At 47.9% G+C, this 21,071-nt stretch overlaps 1 protein-coding gene across 3 annotated transcripts in view; it reads right to left on the bottom strand.

The window, feature by feature from the left end:
• Positions 1–21,071, bottom strand: part of LOC142583004 (beta-1,3-galactosyltransferase 1-like) — a 136,521-nt gene that overhangs the window by 63,422 nt on the left and 52,028 nt on the right. The window contains exon 1 of one of the 3 annotated variants that reach the window (XM_075693222.1): positions 7,779–8,031. The exons of the other annotated variants lie outside the window; for them this stretch is intronic. The gene's annotated coding sequence lies outside the window, so the exon portion shown is untranslated. Of the gene's footprint in view, positions 1–7,778; positions 8,032–21,071 lie in introns of those variants that run through there. 3 annotated transcript variants of the gene reach the window in all.

Genomic DNA, 21,071 nt, shown 5'->3' with positions numbered 1-21,071 from the left:
TTCTCGCGTTTCATTCATCGCCGCTAGTGCGCGTTTCTGGATCGTTTTCATAAACAAGAAAGCGTGCAACGCCATACTGTAAACAGTACGCAGCCCCGGTAAGCAAAACCGCACAGAGCGCGCACGAAGACAGGCGTCCACATCTTGCGGGCACGAGGCACTCAAGTTAACGAGCTCGTATTGCGGAACGCGAGCATGGAAAAGTAAACACTCCGAGTCAAAAGAAAGCCAGAAAAAGAACAAGTGAGGTAGGTCATTCCCTCGACGCCGACTCGTAAATGGGCGTATAGGCAAGAGCGATAAAGAGCGAAGCTACGACACTGGAGCTGCGGCTACTGCTCATTGCGGCCAAGAGGACGCCACAAATGCGTCCTCTTAGTCATGAACAAGTGCAAGAGTCGGCTCTTATTGAAAGATGCGGTGTTTCCACGGGAGCTTTTCTAGAAATTCTTTCAATGTACTTGAAGTCGGCGCTGATTGGGTGGAGAGATGGCGTTTTTTTTTTTTTTTTTGCAGAAATCAGGCATTTGTATTGGCTCAAAGGTTGCCCCTATTCTTAGCAATATTTACCTGAGTAAGCTTGACAACTGCTTAGAGGAAGCCTTAGGTGACAGCGTTATCAAGATATTTCGTTACGTTGATGATTACCTGATTTTATGCAATAGGGAAGAATTCGATTCCGCTGCTACCTCAGTAACTGAGCAATTTAAACTTTATGGAGGAGGATTAAAGTTTACCAAGGAATTTCCCTCAGCGACGCGTAATTCAATTTCTTGACATTTCCTTGGTCTTCAAAGAAAATCATGTTTGTTGGCAGTACTCCCCAAGATCTTCGAAGCCGTTGCTAAACTTTCAATCCAAGCATTCCAAAGTAGTAGAAAACGGAATTGCCATGTCGTGCCTTAAGTCTTCCCTCACCAGATCCTGCATGCACAAAATGAGCGCCAGTTTTAATGCGCAGGTCCGGCGCCTATTAGAAGCAGGTTATCCTAGTGTAGCAGCGGTCACTGTGGCTGAGCGCCTAAAGAAGTCGGTTTCGAGAGGGACGGACGTGATTACAGAAAGCAGTAATAACAAGAAAATAGTACTGGCTATTCTGTATATTCATTCAGTGTCGCACTGGCTTAAAAAAGTTGCAAGTAGATATGATGTTAATGTTGCTTTCAATGCTCCCATTAAGCTAGGTAAGATATGCGCTGCCGTACAGAGAAAAAAAGAGCGCGTAAAAGGCAAAAAAACGAACAGATATTTGTCCAGTGAAGCACAATAAGAACAACAGTTTTACTGACTGTCGTATGGGCGTGGTTTATAAAATTCCCCTTAGCTGTGGCCAGTTTTACGTAGAGCAAACGGGACGGTGTATCAATCAGAGGCTAATGGAACATAAAAGGTCGTTAACCGGTGGATCGCCTTCTAATCTTTCGCTACAATGCCAAGATTGTAACTGCACGCCAGAGTTAGATGAATGCGCGATATTGTAGAGGCATAAGAATGAAGATACGCGTCTTATGGTAGAGGCATGGCATATCTATAATGGTGGAAGTGCGTGCGTGAGTCAGCCTTGGATTACTTTAAGACCGGCACGTGTACCCGACTGACACGGGGTGTTACCATTCCTGAGCATGCGCAGATGAGTTTTGTGTCTTCTTTCTTTTTTCGCCTCAGTGCTCCCTTCAGTTGATAGTCGGCGTTCGTGTTGTCCACTTCTCTACTATTGTGTCCTGTCTGCACGCCTCACCCCGTCATTACATGTTCCCGGTTATCGCGTTTCTCAATTCAGGGTGCCCGTGACACAAACAGCATACATATTCGCGCAATACTATTTGATTGACCAAATTACATTCTCGCCGCCCCTTGTCACCCCGCCCCCCGCAAAAAAAAAAAAAAACCTATTACATGGTTCTGCTCTGGTGAAGGTAAGTTATATTATATAGCGGTCACCGAGAAGAAAACCAGCGAGGACGAGCGCCGAGTCCCTCGTGCCCGGCTTGTGGACACTACCGTTAAATGCTTGAGCACGTGCTGTAATAGAATGTCCAACATTCAACAATTGTCGCCCTGTGCTGTTGGGAAAGTTCAAGTAGATATGCAGCTTACTCAAACTGCACTCGCTAATTTTTTGTGTCTGATAGGTCGAGCTTCAACTCGACACGGGGCTCACAAATCCGTGCCAGAATTCTCCTTATATCCACGGGACCATACTCTTGTCTGCCTTTCTCCTTCTTACCTTTCTTTTTTTTTTTTACATCCTTCCTCTTCTCTTTCTTTTTTGTCTCCCCGCACGATGCGGATGGCCTAATACACCTTCCAGAAGACAACTGCTAGCCTGCTTCTCCTGCTTTCTACGTTGTTGCTTATGTAAATACGTACCTTATCATCATCATCATCATCATCATCATCATCATCATCATCATCATCATCATCATCATCAACAACAACAACAACAACAACAACAACAACAACAACAACAACAACAACGACGACGACGACGACGACGACGAGAAACAAAAACAAGAATAAACTGACAACTGCGACATACAATTCCTGTAAATCGTTTCAGATCACATATTGCGGACGATATGGCATTTCAGAAAAAATCAAAATCGTGAAAGAGCAGGGAAGGAGTCATGTAAGAGCCCTGCACCAATAGTGCAGTAAGACAGATCTGAAATCTCGACTGTCTTGAGCGATGGCTTGCCCGTATGACGCACTACGTAGGCGCTGACACTTTGCCTTCCGATGAGATCACAAGGTGTAAGGATTGGGGGGCTCAATCCCGCCGCTCGTAACCAGTTGTCAAGATTGGAGTCGGGCATGAATTAGGTGGTAGCTGGCCCATGCCGTCGTCCAACTTATCCACGCTAAGGACGTTGTTGAAGGGAAGGACTGCTTCTCATTGAGAACGAGGAATATGGGTTTATTTACAGTATCTACATCATGACGTTGAAGTTCATCAGTCTAGCGTGACTGCGAGAGAAAGTACACTGATCAGCCGCACAACAGCAGTTTATAAACACTCGGTCCTCCCTCGATCCCAAGGTGAGGGAAACGTTCGACAGGCACCGTAGACGAGCGGACCAGGCACCGTAGGCGGGAGGGCTTACACACACACATTTCCGCACAGGTTCACGGTCCCCAATCGAGGTCAGATGGTCTTCGCAGAACTCGGGGCTTACGTCAATAAAGGCGCATTTTATTCCCCGAGCTGACCCCCGCAGCGCGCCCACCGGTTGCCCACTGTCTTGCGTCTTGAACGGCGCGTGGGAAGGGACCTCGAACTAACTAGGTTCCCTCGGGGTCACCCTCGTTCACAGCAGACCAGGTTGGCGGTGGCGGGTTCAGGCCCAAAGCCTGCTTCGTCGCACTCATCTTGGCTCCAGCGACGGAGAGTCGAGGACGCGCGTATTGTTCTCCACACACAGTCGGCTTAGTGACGCCGTGGCTAGAGGTTTGCGGTGGCGTTCCTGGAAAAGTTGACGCCCGCTGTCGCAATTGGCTGGCAAAACTTGCACGTCTTAACAAAGGGAAGTACCTCGATCATGCGGGAACTTGCCCACACACAGATGTGAAACACAACCGGTCACAAACTTACATCTCAAAGCTGAGCGGAAGCACATCGTTCTCAGTACCAACAAACGATAAAGACACCAACGTGTTCGCACTGTTTTTCGTTGTGAACCAATTGGCCCAACTTTGAAATTTCAGAAACAAAGAGCGGACTTGGGACGTCACCACTATCATTACCGTTAGTCTTTCTAAGCGCACTGCTGGACAAAGGCCTTTCTTAGAGATCTCCATGAGCATTCGCCAAGCGTCAATGCAACAGCCATGTACACGTAGATTTACTATTCTCCATGAAGTGCGTGCGTTTCTCTTGCAGCGGCACCGAACCTGTTACGCTAACGGAACCCGCCGCATTATACGATCCCTTGCATCTGTTCTACGCGTTATATGACATATCTGGCTTCACTGCTGACTCTGATTCCCAACTGGAACATCAACTTGCCTGTGATATTTGCTAGACACTGGTGTTGAATTTCTGGTTATTAGGTTACGCGGTTCTTAGCTTGGTGATCTTATATGCTCAGGTGTAAGTGAGCGAGTAGCGTATCAGTAAGACGCGCGCGAAATACAAGCATAGTAAAATACCCTTTTATATAGTGAATACAGGAGCGACTCGCGAAATGCACGTTATGTAAGCTGAATGCAGTTGACGAGGCAATGCGTCTCACGTAACAAATCCTCTACAAAGCCTCGCACGAGGCTGTGTCATCTCCTACCCCCTACTCTCCTCATCCTTCACTACACACACACACACACACACACACACACACACACACACACACACACACACACACACACACACACACACACACACACACATTCATACACGCGCACGCGCGCACGCAGAAAAAAAAAACTATTCTGAGGTGTTATGTGCCAAAACGACGATCTGATTGTGCGGCACGCCGTAGTGGGGACTCTAGGCGAATAATTTGGATTTGACCACCTGGGCTTTTTTTTTTCTTTTTTTAACGTGCATCTATAAACGTGAGTAGCCGAGCGCTCTTGCATTTCGCCCCCGTCGAAATGCGGCCGCCCGGATCGAACCAGCAATTCCGAGCTCTGCACAGCAACGCCATAGCTACTAAGCTGTCGGGGCAAGTACACGCACTACGCTTACTACGCCCTTACTACGCTGGGACTCCGTTGGAAAGCGTTCATATATAGAGCTATCACCATATATATATATATATATATATATATATATATATATATATATATATATATATATATATATATATATATATGTGTGTGTGTGTGTGTGTGTGTGTGTGTGTGTGTGTGTGTGTGTGTGTGTGTGTGTGTGTGTGTGTGTGTGTGTGTGTGTGTGTGTGTGTGTGTGTGATAACAGAAAAAAAAAAGAAACATCTCCAAGGTCGTGCAGGCTCAATTAAACTTAGCTGCCACGCAACCCCCCGCAACCGCAGCTGCTGTTGCGGCATCGCCCGTGGGAAATAGGACATAACAGCCGGCAGCCGCAGTTTAATTTGCATTCGTTGCTTGCGCCGCCAGAGTGCTTGGGAGCATCCAATGCTGCAAGCACTAACTAATTATTTCCTTCAGCCGCATGTTCACGTGCTTTTATTTATTTATTTTCATTCGAAGGCGGCTCACAGTCGCAGACGCTATTTGCAAACCGGATGGACGTCACTGACGCGGAAACTGTACAGGTTTATCGCAAAAGGGTGCTTCAATTTGCTGTTACATGTGAGGGTGGGCTTGCCGCCAGGTTTGCAGCAGCGACGGCTGGACGCTAGAAATAACAAGGCTTTCGCTTTAAGTTTTATTCGTGGGCACGCGTACGCAGCGACGGCGAAGTGCCTTTTCAACCTTTGTGAATCGCAGGTTCAGCAAAGAAAAAGAAAAATGTAGAGTCAAAGCGCTTCTACACAGCATCGACACTGCTATACGACAATCCGCATCATGAAAGTTCGATATCAAAGCAGACTTCTTTAAAGGCTAACGCAAGGCAAAGCGTGAAGTCTGGCATGGCTATACTTAGTGGCGGGAAGCGATGACATCCGGGATCGTTACACAACGAGAAAGCGGACAAAACATTTCAGCCCTCCAATTAACCCGATTATAGATGCGAGTTTTGCTGGTCGCTCGCTAAGACGTACCGTTACATTTGACTAGCTGGGCAGCACTAAATGCTCTCCAATATATCTATATAAAGAAAGAAAGAGTCAGACAAGGCGGGAGGCGATCTTGGTATCGTGATTGCTTTCTCACTGCAGGCTCGTTTTTGAGTCGGTGTGCTCCTTTTTTTGTATGTGAACATCGTAGTCGTTGCGGCAATATGACTTCTTTCTGCTGCCTTGTTCGCACAGGATTCTGACTAGTGAAAATGCACGTGCGGGTACTATGTAATCCCAAAAGGCAGCTCGCTCCGCTTTTCATACTATGACGGTCCCGAAGCAGCTTCGGAACAGAGAGACCGCGGCCTGTTTCTGAGAGTGCGAGAAGAGCACAAGTACTGTACTGCTCCCGGCTATTACCACAGAGCTGATATAGTGTGATTATTTCTAATGGCATCCCCTTTTGAATTAAACGGGGCAGCGAGAAATAGTCACTTAGCCTACTTGAGCTAATGAGGTTTTACTATATATTCAGTGCATTTTAGCATTTTGCTTGTTTCTGCTTTGTGTTATTGCTCTTCATTGAAAGCTTTCTACATCTACATTATAAAGTTATCAGTTATCTATATCTGTGAGGATGCGGGCTCCACCTCTTCTATGCTTTCTTGTTCTACAAATAACTCCAAGCGTGCCTTGCTTATCTCGACCGCTGACCTGTTAACGCTGCCATTAGCATTGAATCTCAGCGCTTCTGGAAGGTGGACGTTGTCTACGGTCTTTACTGTGTGAATGTCTAGGCATTCCATTATAATGTTGCTGAATCGCTTTTCTTGTCTTTCTTTTTTCTTTCTTTTTCTTTTTTGCTGCAGCAAACACATGCTTGCTCCCGTTGCAAACGTGTTCTCCAGTACATTTTTGGCCTCAGGTGCGTTTCTCTTCTCAGGCAAGCGACAGCCTGCAGCGCCTTCAGCGAACATAGGATCTTCACTCTCTCCTTCTCCTGCCATGTCGCAACGAAGGTCGTGTCAGTCGCGCCCATATACCCCAGAAAGCTCTAGCGTGTCGTACACATGGTAGTGTCGCACCGTATTAATGCCATACAGTAGGGAGTAGCCGGGAATCCCAAAGCTGGAGGCGACATCTCGCGTCGATGAGTTCATCCAAAGCGAGCAGAGCTTCAACTTTCTGTTGGCGTTGGCTGTCGAGAATGTATGCCGTCTCGACATACAATCCCATTCGCACAGTGTCTACGTACTGGAGGGCATCCACACGAAGTGCTCGAGGCCTGAAGAGGTAAATTTGCATCTGGAGTAACTCGCATGTTGCATTCTGGCAACTGCATTTGAGGTAACGTTGGGCCATTTAGTGGTGATATTTGGCACGAATGTTGCTCTTTCCCTAGAGAGGGAGTATCTGCACTACGAGTAAACCGGAACTTCGGTGCTGGCGAAGCAGTGAAGAAGTTCTCGAATCATTACAGCGCGGCACTCCCGACAGTGCGAGTTGCATAGACCCACCTTGAAAGGCTTTTGGGTTCTTTTGAACAGCTATCTAGGCCGACAACTGAAGCCTCTCATATTGGGAGGCAGGGCAAAACTTGCGTGAGCCAAACATCGATGTACTTGATCGACAATGAGATGGCGTACCTAAACCGATAAACTTATCGCATTTTATAGATTTTCTTCGGAAGCTTTTGCTCGTTCTGTTTATCCTAGCAGCATTGAGATTGCTCTCTGACCCTCCTATGCGCTCCCGCGCCTTGCAACGCAGTTTATGTTCTGCATTTTGGCAGTTCTATTCCCCTTTTATTTCGGTATGAGTACGTCATACTAGTAAGCTGATGCGTACAAATTACTTATATATCTTGCTTATAGACCGGTGCTTGTCACGTTAATAGCATTCAACATTGTTGTCAATAGTTCAACATTGAAGTGTGGAACAATGAAAAAATTAAGCGGTCTGCAGGGTCGAGCGCTTCGAGCCATTTGACTTTCCAAGTCGGCATTCGTGCGACTAAAGTAAATTTTTTACACGTTTCTAATGTGACTAAGGGATGGTATAAATCCTCCAACGTTCTCTTTGACGTTCACATACGCACACGCGGAGTCACGTGTCAAGGAATGCGAGCCCGCTCACCTTCTTCGCGCTCGCTGTCACAATCGACGAGGAAGCAACCAACCGGTTTCGAGTTTACGTCCAACAGGGGCGATCATCAGCCGATCTAGAAACACAGTCCCGCTGCAACCCGCACACCCGTCCCGTAGTTCAAACATCTCGCATCGGTCTCCATAAAGTCCGAAAAAGTTACGTGCGGAGCAGCGTCGTCTTCAAGAGAGCCACGGGTCCTGCCCCGTGGTCGATCGCTCTCCAACTAACGACTCGTCGAAAATGCCATCACACGGGCCCGTTTATTTCTGCCTCATTGGCTCCTACACGGCGCTCGAAACCAAGGCGCATGCGCAAGACACGCACAAAGACACGCAGTCACAACGCACATAAACCGCAAAAAAAAAAAAAAAAAGCGTGCGCGTGGCTGCGTCTCGATTTGTTAACATTAACGAAAGAGAGTCGAGCGCGCAAACTCTCCTCGTCGGGCCTGGATGCGCGCGAGCGGGGATTGGAAAGCCGAGTCGGCGGATCTAGGGTGGTGGTGGGGCGGCGGGTGGAGGGGGGGGGGGGGGCGTGGCGTGCACTTGCCCTGCAGAGGGCCGACGGATCGAGCACCGGTTTAAACTTCGCCGCCGCCGCGGCCTCTCTGTGTTTTCTCTTCTTTCTCTCTCTGTCTCTTCCTATTCTCGGCGTCACGCGACAAGGTGGCACAGTGCCAACGACGACAAGTGAAAGAGGGAGCAAGCAAATGCAAAAAAGAAAGAAGAATTGTAAGCGCGCACATAGATGCGTAGGCGAGAGCGTTACTCGTCACCCAGCCCGCACACAGCGGGAGCAGCCGGAAAGGCTCAGCGCACCCTCCCGGGTTGCAGACGAGGAGAGCTAGCCGCTCCTCGGCTTGCTGCATGGTGTGCTGTATTGTAGCAACGCCTCCCAGAAAGAAAAAAAGAGAGAGTCAGAAAGTTACGAAAGCATCAGTCGTGCCAGTTTAGACATGTTTAAGCGTTTTCTGAAGCAGCGCTAATGTGCAACCTCATTGTATGGTGCTGTTTCTGATTTCCGATAACATTTCTCCGGATCAACATTTTTAGGCAATCAATTTTCTGAGACGAAGTTAACGAGCTAAATTGTCGACAGCGTTCTATAATGTCTGCTTGTTTCGTGTGCGTTTGCCTAGGCGTACAGGTCTCGGCAAAGTTGAGTGATCGAATGCTATAGCGGTTACTGTATTGGTGGTGCGTTCTTGTTGATCGCCCGTTCAGTTAAGCTCCTGTGCACACTACTAAGCCGAGCGCAGTAACAAATGATCTCTTGCGGTATCACTACAATGTATCACTACAAGTATAGTGCAGCCGAGACGACGACAGCAGTTAGTTCGAATATGCTTTACGGTTATTAGTCATTTCTCGAAAGCCAATTGTGCCCATACTACACTTAACGAGGACGTGACAGCGACTTAACGAATAACATGAAATGAGACGTGTAATTAACCTTCGGTGTAGTCCTAGCCACGGCGGCATCCCGAGCAACAGCGTCGTGTAAAGTGAAGCCCGGACGACGCACACTGAAATTGAAACATGTAGCACTCTTCTTGAACAAAACCATACGCGAAACGGTTTGCGACAATTGTCGTCCAAACGCAAAGAAATTCGTGGCTTGAAAACGTGGTCAAAATCAACTCCACTTTCTTCCGCATCGATCCGAAAATACTATTTAATATTCTGCTGTCAGCCGTTCAATTGAAACAAGAATACACAGAATGTATTCAGGCACGGCGCACACAAGATGTTTTCTAAATAAAATAGACTGTGCCGAAAGTGATACTTGGTGTTGCTTGGAATCGGAAGACATTGGGAACGCCTTCTTGCACTGCACTAATCGTGCTCTAGACAGAAGAGAGAGAGAGAGAGAAAATAACAACAACTAAGGTCTAAATTGCGCGCTGTGGACAGAAAAGCGTTCTTCTTGGAAAAAAAAATTGCGCCCGCGAACTGCAAAAGTATACAGTTAGCGTCTTAAAAATAATTTCTGGGAGGGACTGGACAGAGAGCGCGAGCAAGAACAGGAAAGCCAGGGAGGTCAACCAGACGAGCACCCGGTTAGACCCTATATGGGGGTGGAGGATAAGGGAATATAAAGAAGAAAAGAGGGAGAGAGTGAACACTGAGTGGGTGTAGGAGGATGCACAGGGACACTATACACGGTTTCTTAAGTCGGCGCACTTCAAGTAGCATACTAGTGCACGAATCGCTCTTCGTGCCAGGGACATGAATTGCTGAGAATTACTAGGGTGATGGGTGTTCTGCATGAACTACTTATACAGGCGTACTAGAATGCTGCAGCCAGTGGTGCTATCTCAAACTGGGCGTCAACAAAAATAGTGACTGTGCTTCAAATTTATCTTGAATATTCTTCTTCCTTTCTTTGTACTATTGTAAAAGCTGCCATTAGCTGTTGTGCTATATATTGAGTTCGTTGTGATGTACACTGTGCCTACTTTAATTTCGGTGAGCAATGTGCCAGCACGATCCGACTTTTATTTACATTTTATTTTATTATTCTTTGCTTGTTAGTTAGTTTAATTGCTAGATGGTGTGTGCCCTAACTTCGGTATGCGCTGTTTGACTAAGTCAGAAGCAGTAGCGAGCTTTATGACGTATGCGGCCTTCTTGCATTTATAGAAATAAAATGGCGCCAGTTTTATTTATTTATTTTATTTATTTCTATACCCTAAAGGCCGTAGTGGACATTACATAGGGGGGATTTCAGGTGAGTACATAAATATAATTTATAAACAATACAAATCGAAGACAAGGATACTAACAACAAAGCAAGAAAAAAGAAACAGCAAGCTGATTTGAAGCAGGGTGTCCAGAGTAGCATAGTTAAAAGATTACATGGGCTATCAGTCCAACTGCAGCAAGGTGTATCAATAATAATATTGCTGCCGCTAATGATCACATGTTACCTCATTTACTTTGGCAACGGCTGCAGATGAAACCAAAGGTAATCAACAAAGATTGAACTTGAAGCTTGTATAATACCGAAGAGCTGTATGAAATAACCACAAGTAAACTATATTGAAATTATTGAAACTTATGCAGAAGTTCCCTAATTTACGCACTTCGCATAGGAATTGACGTACTAAATGTAAAAGAGTATCGTTTCGTCCCCGTTAAAACGGTCGTTAGAAATTCTGATGGAAAGCATGAAGTGAGACTCTGCGCTACAAGTTAAACTCAATACCATTAAACGCTCTATATATGGGCATTCGTTCCGGAGTGTATACATTTATAACAATGCTGCAGATAACTTCAAACGTACAGATTAGGACGTTTCTTAGGAAGATGTGAGACTTTCTCATCCAAAGTTTGGTGATTAACCTTAACTAATCATGGAGTTAGACATTACAGATAATAGTGACTGGCTTCATAAAGGGGAAGAAAATAATCTTAGCCGCGTCATACTATTGCGCAAGGAAATTTTATTGGATAATAGGTAATGCCAGTAAGTGCCTTGGGTACTGTCAGCTGGAACACGATATATTGTTAGGAATGGCCTGCCGAGGTGGCAACATGCAAGTTTCCTCAGCCAGCTGCAGCTGCGAGCGTTGCGAGCTTCCCCGAAGAGAACCATGGAAGCCTATCACAATTGCTGCGGTGACTCATTTCATAGGGACCTCGAGGTGCCACTTCAACACCCCCTCGGCGCCGTTGTGACTAAACGCGATCGGCGGACCAACTATTGTTACTGAACCCGCCACCGCCGATATGGTCTCTCTGCAGCAAGAAGAGCTTCCCTAACAAAAGGGTGCTTTGCGGTACGTGGGCCCCAGGATTCGTCACAGTCTGCTGACACTCGTGGCGACTACAAAACGCACGACAATGGACAACCGGCGGCCACGCTGCGGGGGTCAGCTCGGGGAACCAACGCGCCTTTCAAGACGTAAGCCCAGAGTTCTGCGAAGCCCGTCTCAACTCGGAGGAGGCAGTGAAAACTGTGCGGAATGTGTGTGTGTGTAAACCCCCTACCCCTTTCCCTCAAAGGTGAGCCGGCCACGAGGAGTTTCTACGGAAGCTGTCTGGTCGAACGTTTCCCTCACCTAGGGATCTAGGGAACACGGAGTGTTTATAAGCAGCTGTTTGTCGCTGCTAGTGCGTGCTCGTCATCGTGCTCTGTGATCGTGCTCGTGATCTGTGTGCTCGCATGCAGTATGCTTCGTCTTGCAGGTTCTATTTGGGAGCCACGCTAGACTGTCGAATGTATCTCTTGTTTAAAATGTAAATACTGTAAATGAACCCTGTACGCCTAGTTCGTCCCAAGTTCCTCTCTACGACCTTCAACTCCAACAAAAGGTGGCAGCGGCGAGATCGTCCGACAACCCCAACAATATATGACCTATGCAACATAAAGACCGTCGCAGTGCCGTCGAATTTCTCAGTGCCGAGTTGGCCCTCTTTACACATTGTGCTGGTGGGCCAACACAACTCCTTTATGGCAGTATGACGTCATCTAGGAAGCAGAAGCACATTTGTAAACTCGTTCGCAGTCCTGAGAGATGCGTGTCAAGCGTTGTTGGCATGGCGCATCGACTGTGCGGCCTTCAAGTGGCGGGAAGGACTAAAAGCTATCAAGGACCTGCTGTCTGACAGCCCACGGGATCAAGCCGGGGGCGGGCCCGACAAGGGAGCAGCATTACTTATGCGATGATGTTTTCGTCAGTGCCCGCTTCGAAATGGAAACGGTGGCCAACGCAAGAAGTCATATTGACCGACATTTAATACGCCTTCGGTTACGCCTAGGGGTCATTTTGTTGAAGCCAACGGTTTCGATAACATAAAAACACCGACTTCCACAATGTACGACGACGGTTCTCCCGTAAATCTTGAATTCAGCTGCCCTTATTAGTAGCCTTTAGCACTTTGCTCAAAATTTCGTCCCCGTCAGTGCCGTAGTAATTGGTTCCCGCGCCGTGCACTGTTCTCCGCTGGCCGGCCGCCTTCGCGAAAGATGTGTTCGTCAGCGCGGCAAACTGCTCTTGCGGACGATTCTAGCGTACTTTCTGTGAATGAGGGGCCATGAGCGCGATCGGAGATATTTTGTTCGGTACGCATTCTGCTCGGTTGCTGCAACGTCACAAAGTTGCAGTATGCAAAATTTGTGACAGCGGGGAGGAGAGAGCAGCCAATCAGGAAGCGGTGACCTCTCCAGAAGTTTACTTCCGTCGTTTGTCGTCTGCTTGCAGACAGTATACTACAAAACGAAATGTTTCTCGTCTTCCAAATGAATGAAATCTTTATATAAAAAATGTATGTATATGTGTCGCGCACAGCAAGAAGAAAAAAGAAAAAGAAACGACGGGAAGAGTGGCGCACTTTTCAAGAGGCAGCGACATTCCAGTGGCTCACTGGCACCGATGATGGGGTCGATTTCTCTGTGCAACCAACGAATTATTTGTTTCGAGAAACAAAAACGACGCCGGAATTCACTTTCTGCCATTTCTTCAAACGCGTTTCGCATCGCCACCCGCTCTCCTCCTTCCTCTAGAAACGCCAGCGCAACAACCTAAGTTCCCAACGGAAGCGCCATTTTCTCGAATTAAACTATGGATTGGATCCAAACGTGCCATGCCGCAGCCGCCGGTTGGATCCTATCCAATCCACCAGACGCGCCATGCGAAGCCGTATGACCGCTCCAAACTTCCCAGCTCCCGTCGGGTTCGGCGCCTAGCAGACGAAATGCTCGGTGGGAGGATGATTGACAGGAGCGTTTCATCATTTTGACGTCACCAAAAACGTGGCCGCGCCCCGCGGCTGGCGACGTCGGCGCGGAGTAGGCCAATCGCGCGCGCCGGTAACCGAACGAACGCGCCGAACAACCATCTCCGATCGCACCCCAGGTGGTCACCCGCAGGTGAGGACGGCTACTAAGCCTGCTGCCTATGATTACACTTTCCACCTTTAGAACAATACCATTGCTGGTTTGAAGAGAATTAGATAATAATCAGAAAAATTATAGGGCCCATTAGCTTACTTGCAGTATTATATAAAATATTTACCAAAATAACCTCCAATAGAATAAGGGCAACACCGGACTTTAGTCAACCAAGGGAACAGGCTGGCTTCAGGAAAGGATACTCTACAATGGATCACGTTCATGTCATTAGGCAGTTTATCGAGAAATCCGCATAGTACAATAAGCCTCTCTACATGGCTTTCATAGATTAAGAAAAAAAAACATTTGATTCAGTAGAGATACCAGCAGTCATAGAGGCATTACGTAATCAAGGAGTACAGGCCACTTACGTAAATACTGTGGAAAATATCTACAGAGATTCCACAGCCACCTTAATTCTACAGAAGAAATAAAGGAATATACCTATAAAGAAAGGGGTCAGACAAGGAGACACAATCTCTCCAATGCTATTCCCTGCTTGCTTGGAGGAAATATTCAAGCTATTAAACTGGGAAGGTTTAGAAGTGAGGATCGACGGCGAATACCTTAGCAACCTTCGATTTGCCGATGACATTGTTCTATTCAGCAACACTGCGGACGAGTTACAACAAATGATTGAGGACCTTACCAGGGAGAGTGTAAGAGTGGGGCTGAAGATTAATATGCAGAAGACAAAGATAATTATAAATAACCGGGCAAGGGAACAAGAGTTCAAGATCGCATGTCAGCCTCTAGAGTCTGTGAAGGAGTACGTTTACCCATAGTCGGGTACAACTTTAGAAAAACAGGGGGCGTTTACTCCGTGGCGGATGCACACGAGCATCATCCAATGGGCGCGCACTCTGGACTGACGTCATGAGCCGAACAGCCGGTCACCCCGCCGACGGAGAAGATGGTCGCCCGCGCTTCGAACTGGGCCAAGTTAGGGTGGCTAGAACTGGGAGGTGTGAAGACCGCGGCGCCGCCGCCATTGCCTAGGGAGGACCCGCTACGCGTTCCTCCCGCTTGGGTAAAATTTGGCGCTTCCGTCGGGGGCGCGGCTAGGGTGGCTAGCGCGGGGGCGTCGTTAGCTTGTCAGTCTCGTAGGCCACGGTGCAGTGCAAAGCAACTCTCGTGGTAGGTATAGTGCAGCTGTATTTTTCTCGCGTTTCCTAAATTTCGATCGCTTCACAACGCAGCGAATCTAAGTGGCACAGAATGGGATGACGTGAAGGTCAGAGTGCGTGAGTGCTTCAGGTCTTGGGGCAAGCTTCGAGCGCACGAGGAGCGTGGGGAGATTAAAATCGTCTCCGACGCGATCCTCCTGCTCTCGAGGCCACTGTCCGGCGGGCCTGGTGTTGCTTCGGCTCTGGCCTCACTCCGAAAGAAACTTCGGATTCTCCTGCAGCGACGCTGGGACGGCTTGAGGGACACAGCCTGAGCAGAGCTGTGGGAAATGGAAGCGAGGTGCAGCGGAAACGTCCTACGTAAGCATCTTTCAAGGAAGGACACAACTCTCTTTTCCCTAATAGATCCAAGTGATGGTAGCATAGCCGACTCACTAGATGGAGTTCTTGCACTGGCGAGGCAGTTTTACATGACCTTGTGTGCCTCTCCAGTTGCCTCTCCAGCTGAGCCGCCACAAGTGTGCGACTCAGTCATAGATGAGGACGAGCTATTTTCGGCCTTGAAGCCTATGAAGCGTAATCGCAGTCCAGGATCCGATGGTCTGACAGTGGAATTTTATGTTAAATTTTGGACACTGTTAGTGGAGCCGTTCATATCGCTGGTGAACAGGCTACTCGGTGAAGGGACTTAGCGTCTCAACGAGAGGGACTAATCACTCTCCTGTGTAAGGACGAGTCGAGGAGCTCCGATCTGAGAGCATGGCGTCCAATCACGCTTCTGAACTGTGATTATAAGCTCATAGCAAAGTGCCTGTGTACGCGACTCACACCAGTGCTCAGCACTGTTTTGGGTCCATACCGGGCATGTATTGTCCAGGGGCGCTCTACTCAGCTTCACGGTTTAGCAGTGAGGGACCTTCTCCTGGAGGGAAATACCAGGAAACTTCCCGGTATTCTTAGCTCCTTCGATCAGGAGAAGGCTTTCGACATCATTAGCCATAGGTTCCTTTTCCGTGTTCTGGAAGAGGCTGGTTTTAGTGTGGGTTTTCGGCAGATGGTCCAAGCTTTGTATTCTCGACCGACTTCTGCTGTTGTCATACGGGACCGCGTCTCGGGGGGCGGGGGCTTCTGTATCCCTCAGCATGTCTATACAAACTCATTCAGACACTCGACGACAGGTTCACTCGTGCATTTAGCACTACGCGACTGCACGCAAAAGTTGTCAAGAATTTCTTGCTTCTAGCAGCCAATGTGCCACAGATTGGCTGCAAGAGGCACTCCGCTGATCTAACAGGATCAGTGCCTAGGTTTTATTGTATAACACGTACGCATTCACATTTCCTCAAAAGCTTAAATCAGTGTGTCATCCACAACAAAGCCAAGAAGGTTAAGCCCTGCGTTTTGTAAAAATGTGATGTTATGCAATAATTGTTATTTCCAATAAACATCTATTAAGTCGCAAGCGCTTTGTACTTTCTAGAATTTCTTCACAACAATGCTGATATATTGCATGAACTTCTTCCATTTAAAGTAATGTTACAATCCCAAATATGTGACATGTGCGGGCGACACATTCAAGGTTATTCCAATGCGCTGGCCTTGCGCGGCAACTCCTATGAACTACATTTTCGGTAAGGCATACGCGCGCTAATCTTGGCAAGAGGTGGTCGCAAAAACCGTTGCTGTGTCGGCTGCGTAGTCGGTGCTCGCTGTTTCCATGTGGAATGAGAGCAGCGAAACTTCATTAAATTCTGTCAGCATCTAAATGTGGAGAAAAAAGTCTGGTCAGATTTTAACGCATTCAAACGCAAAAACTAAGCGCTACCAAATCATTTTCCCGCCCGGAGGTATGCAGACGCCCCGAGAAACTACGGCGCCCTAAACGGCGCCCCGGCCGGCAGCGCCGTCACGTGGCAGGAACGCGTTTTGGGGCCAGCTTCCGGAGGCCGGTCTTCACACCTCCCCATTCTAGCCACCCTAGCCAAGTGGCGCCAGGTGTGTGCGTCAGCACCTCGACAGAGTGAATTCCCGAACTATTTGCGATGGTCTATGATGCCGGGAATATTACTGCGAGCTTACGATGCACCATTTGTGCCGCGTGCGTTTATTCAGAGCCGTGATTCGGCGAAGAAATATTGCAGCGAGCATCGCTGACGCTGCGCTAAGCTTTGCCTGAAAACAGGGTCCCACGGCGACACGCCGCTACAAGCACACATCCTGCGTGTCTGTTCCATGTTGTTTTATTTCGCTCCCGAGTGAAGTTACGACGAGGAAAGTTTGCCAAAGTCTGGTGCCTACTGTTAGCGGCGGGTGTGTCTGTGTACTGTGTCGCTGCGTTTTTCATCGGACGGGGTGAAGTGATGAAGCAAAACCATTCTCAGGAGAAATGAGGAAAGCGTGCGCGCATGAAACAAACCTATGAGTGTCTCAACAGAAAATATTTGCGAGAGAAGCCTCCAACGCAAACATTTCTTGCCCTCAACTTTGCGTGAACGATCGTTGTCAGCACTGAGATAGTCTAGCGTCTAGCGGCGGTGTTCGAGCATTGTGTAGCACCGTCGATTGATTGCTGTCCACCAGTGCTCACTGCACGCGCAAGCTGTATAGAACACAATCACGCATAAGATGTGCTGCCAGCGCTCGATATGCTTTTCCACAACACAGCTCCGCAAGTGACTTTTGTCACTCGCAATGAAGCTAAAGAGCAGACGACGGGCAGTGCTGTAGAAGGCACGGGGTTATTTTTCTCTCGCGATAATGCACGTGCTGTTGCACATGAGAGCTCTGCTAAACCAGTCATAAAAATAAAAAAAGCCTTTATTTATACCGAGAAGTGCACGTTTCAGAAGCGCGACTTTATGAGCGGGACCATTTTAGTCGCGGAGGCATTCGGCTGTCGCGCTTCGATCATCTGGGCGGCGCCTTCCCTTTTTTCTAAAGTTGTACCCGACTATAGGTCAACTAATCACAGGGAACCCTGACCACGAGAAGGAAATTCACAGAAGAATAAAAATGGGTTGGATCGCATACGGCAGACATCGTGAGCTCCTGACTGGGAGCTTACCGTTATCATTGAAAATGAAAGTATACAATCAGTGCATTTTACCGGTGCTGACATATGGGGCAGAGACTTGGAGAGTGACAAAGAAGCTTGAGAACAAGTTAAGGACAGCGCAAAGAGCGATGGAACGAAGAATGCTAGGCATAACTTTAAGAGACAGAAATAGAGCGGTTTGGATCAGAGAGCAAACGAGTATAGACAATATTCCAATAGACATTAAGAGAAAAAAATAGCGCTGGGCAGGTCATGTAATGCGCAGATTAGATAACTGTTGGACCGTTAGGGTGACAGAATGGGTACCAAGAGAAGGGAAGCGCAGTTGAGAACGGCAGAAGACTAGGTGGTGCGACGAAATTAGGAAAATTGCGGATGCTAGTTGGAATCGGTTGGCGCAGGACAGGGGTAATTGGAGATCACAGAGAGAGGCCTTTGTCCTGCAGCGTACCTAAATAGGATGATTATGATGATGATGATGATGATGATGCGGATTATTTTACTAATATTGATTCACCCAAGAAGTCATATGGGAAGCAATCTTGTCGGACAAAATGAACAATCAAAAACAGCACAATGGCTTCGCATGATCCTGAAGGAACGGGCTCTTTCTCTCTTTTTTTACAGGCTTTCTCGGTGTTTGTGGGACCACTCAGCACACCGGAGCCCAGATGCTCAGCTCAATGGCTGGCCTCCTACAAGAAAAGCCAGCTCGACAGACAGCATAAAAGGAAGAAAGAAAAAAGCGAGAAAGAGACGTTGCCACCAAGACAGCAGAAAGAGGCCAAATTTCGTACACTACATTGATTTATTTGCTCCCACACATTACTTCTTTTCTCTTTCTTTCGCATTTTTCGTTATTTCAGAGTTCAAACAATCGCTTTTGTATCCACGATGTATGTATGTATCGATGTTTGTATGCTTCCGCGAAACTCGTAATTCTTTTCATGTCGTTACACTTGCTCTCGTTCCCGTAGCGCGCCATAAGCTTAACGCACCCGCATCGACCGAATGATGACCCAGCGGCGCTATAGGGAAATTTGGCCCGCAGCGGGGAACGCACATAACCCGGCGTTCATTACGTGGGAATCGCGGACGGGACACGCATGCGCCCCGCGTGCCCAACCCTTTCCCGAGGCACGTCTGATAACACAAAGGCCGGAAGAACAAGAAGAAGGATAAATAAAGAAACATACAACAAGCAAACTAGCAAAACAATACATCCGACGGAGACGCCTCGCAACCTCGGCTATATACGCGGCGATTGCATTATTTATGACCGCCCTTCCACGCCGCCTTCTTTCCACTGTTCTCGGGCAAGCAACGCAGGCGCCGAAATGGCAAGCGCCGTCCATGCAACTTGACTGCCTGCATTAGCTTGGGTGGCGCCTTGGGAGCAAGCCGCGCGTCCAGCATTACGGGTTCATCTCACGCAGCGAGGTAACAAAGACCGGCGGTGCGAACTTGCGCGCCCGTGCGTGGCGCTCTGCTACCCGCAACACGCCTCCTACTCTCTCCAGCCGGCTTCTTACAAAGCCCAATTTTCTTACATTTGGGCGAAAAGGGAGAAGCAAGTATGCCAAACTGTCTCCCTCCGAACGATTTATCAGAGCCATTCAAAACAGTGAAAAATGATCTGACAGGTACTCCAAAAGCTCAAAGACGGGGAGAAAAGGAACAAAAAAATCATGCACGTCCCGCGCACTGCGTCAATAGGTGTAAGCGAAACTTTCGCGTCGACTCTTGCCGCGGCGGCCAACCGACTACCGACTGAAGATGGCTCGGCGACTAATAGTCATCCAGCCTGCTTCATCTTTATCGGAGTTTTATTGTAGCTATCGCAGTCAAGCGTTTTGTCAATCTCGCGTTGTAGTTTCTTTATTTTATTCTTTTATTAAGACCTATATATATATAGTGCCAGGGACGGCATGGCCACAATTAGTGCATGACCGGGGTTGTTGGAGAAGTTTGTTCAAGCTGCACTTGCAGCTTTTCTTCCCTGTCTCCCCCAATCTATTGGAAATAAAGATCTATTCATTCATTCATTCATTCAAGTATGGGAGAGGCCTTTGCCCTGCAGTGGGCGTAACCAGGCTGATGATGATGATGATGATGATGATGATGATATATAGCGCACAGTTACGTCCACGGAGTCGTGGACCACACAGCGACACCTTGTAACGCTTTGCCCAACTACGATTGTGCCTCAGAATTTTTTGGTTTGCCTGAACGTTCTTGCCGAAGGAAAATCGCACAAGAACTTCACGGGAATGATTACGTCGTCACCGACACTTTTAACCAGCAGTTAAGTAGAACATGGTAGATCACTGCAGTATAAACTTTGTACGAGCGCTTTCTGATTAAGCACTGCGTCCCAGAATTTTGCTACTAGCGCTGTTGCTTCCGTCCCGTGCGCCTCTCTGGTGACCCGATGAACCGCAAACGGTGAGAAGTTTGCGAAAAAGCTGAACCTGTGTACTACGCCTTCCTCTTTTCTTCTGCGCCGCCCCTCTCCCCTTCCTCACCGTTCGCACTATTCTCTCAACAGTTATACCACCACGGCCACTGACCAGAGCACAGAACTCAAGACCTTTGTACATTGATAGCGTCTAGGGCGCTTCAATATATGCGATTATGAAAGCTTCTGGCTATTTATTTTTATTTTTAGCTTCATACTGTTTCCTTGTATAGTGTTTTATTCTCTGTGTGTGTTTAGCCACGATTCTTTCGAGATAGCGGGCTCATCAGTAGCCAAACTTGCCACACTGTCGCAGTTAAACAACAGCAAACTCTTTGCACTGCATGGAAAGCTACGGGCTGCGTCAGACTGCGTGACTTTGCCGGTTTTTTTTCTTCGTAATGTCCATTTTTTTCTCTTTTTTTTGCAGCCGACCACACTGTGCGTCTCTCGTATCTCCGGAGACCTTCTATACCCACGCGCGCGGGCAATGCGCGCACTTCGATACCGTGACAGCACAGCGACGGCGACGTCAACGGCGCTAATGCGCCTCCAGCGTCCCTTTAACTGCTATTGAAATAAAATGATGCGAATTGAAATAATCTTCGTCGTCACTGAATCGAGGCGGAATGTCGAGTAGAGTAGAACGCGAAGAATAGCCACTGAGCCTCCACGGGCAGCCGTGTAACGCTGACATACGTTGAAGCACGTGCTGTGAATACCATGCGTATGGCGGTTAAAGAACG

This window comes from Dermacentor variabilis, chromosome 5 (assembly GCF_050947875.1).
Source record: "Dermacentor variabilis isolate Ectoservices chromosome 5, ASM5094787v1, whole genome shotgun sequence".
In the NCBI taxonomy this organism is placed as follows: domain Eukaryota; kingdom Metazoa; phylum Arthropoda; class Arachnida; order Ixodida; family Ixodidae; genus Dermacentor; species Dermacentor variabilis.
Note: the sequence above shows the minus strand (reverse complement) of the source record. Positions and strands in the feature narration are given on the sequence as shown.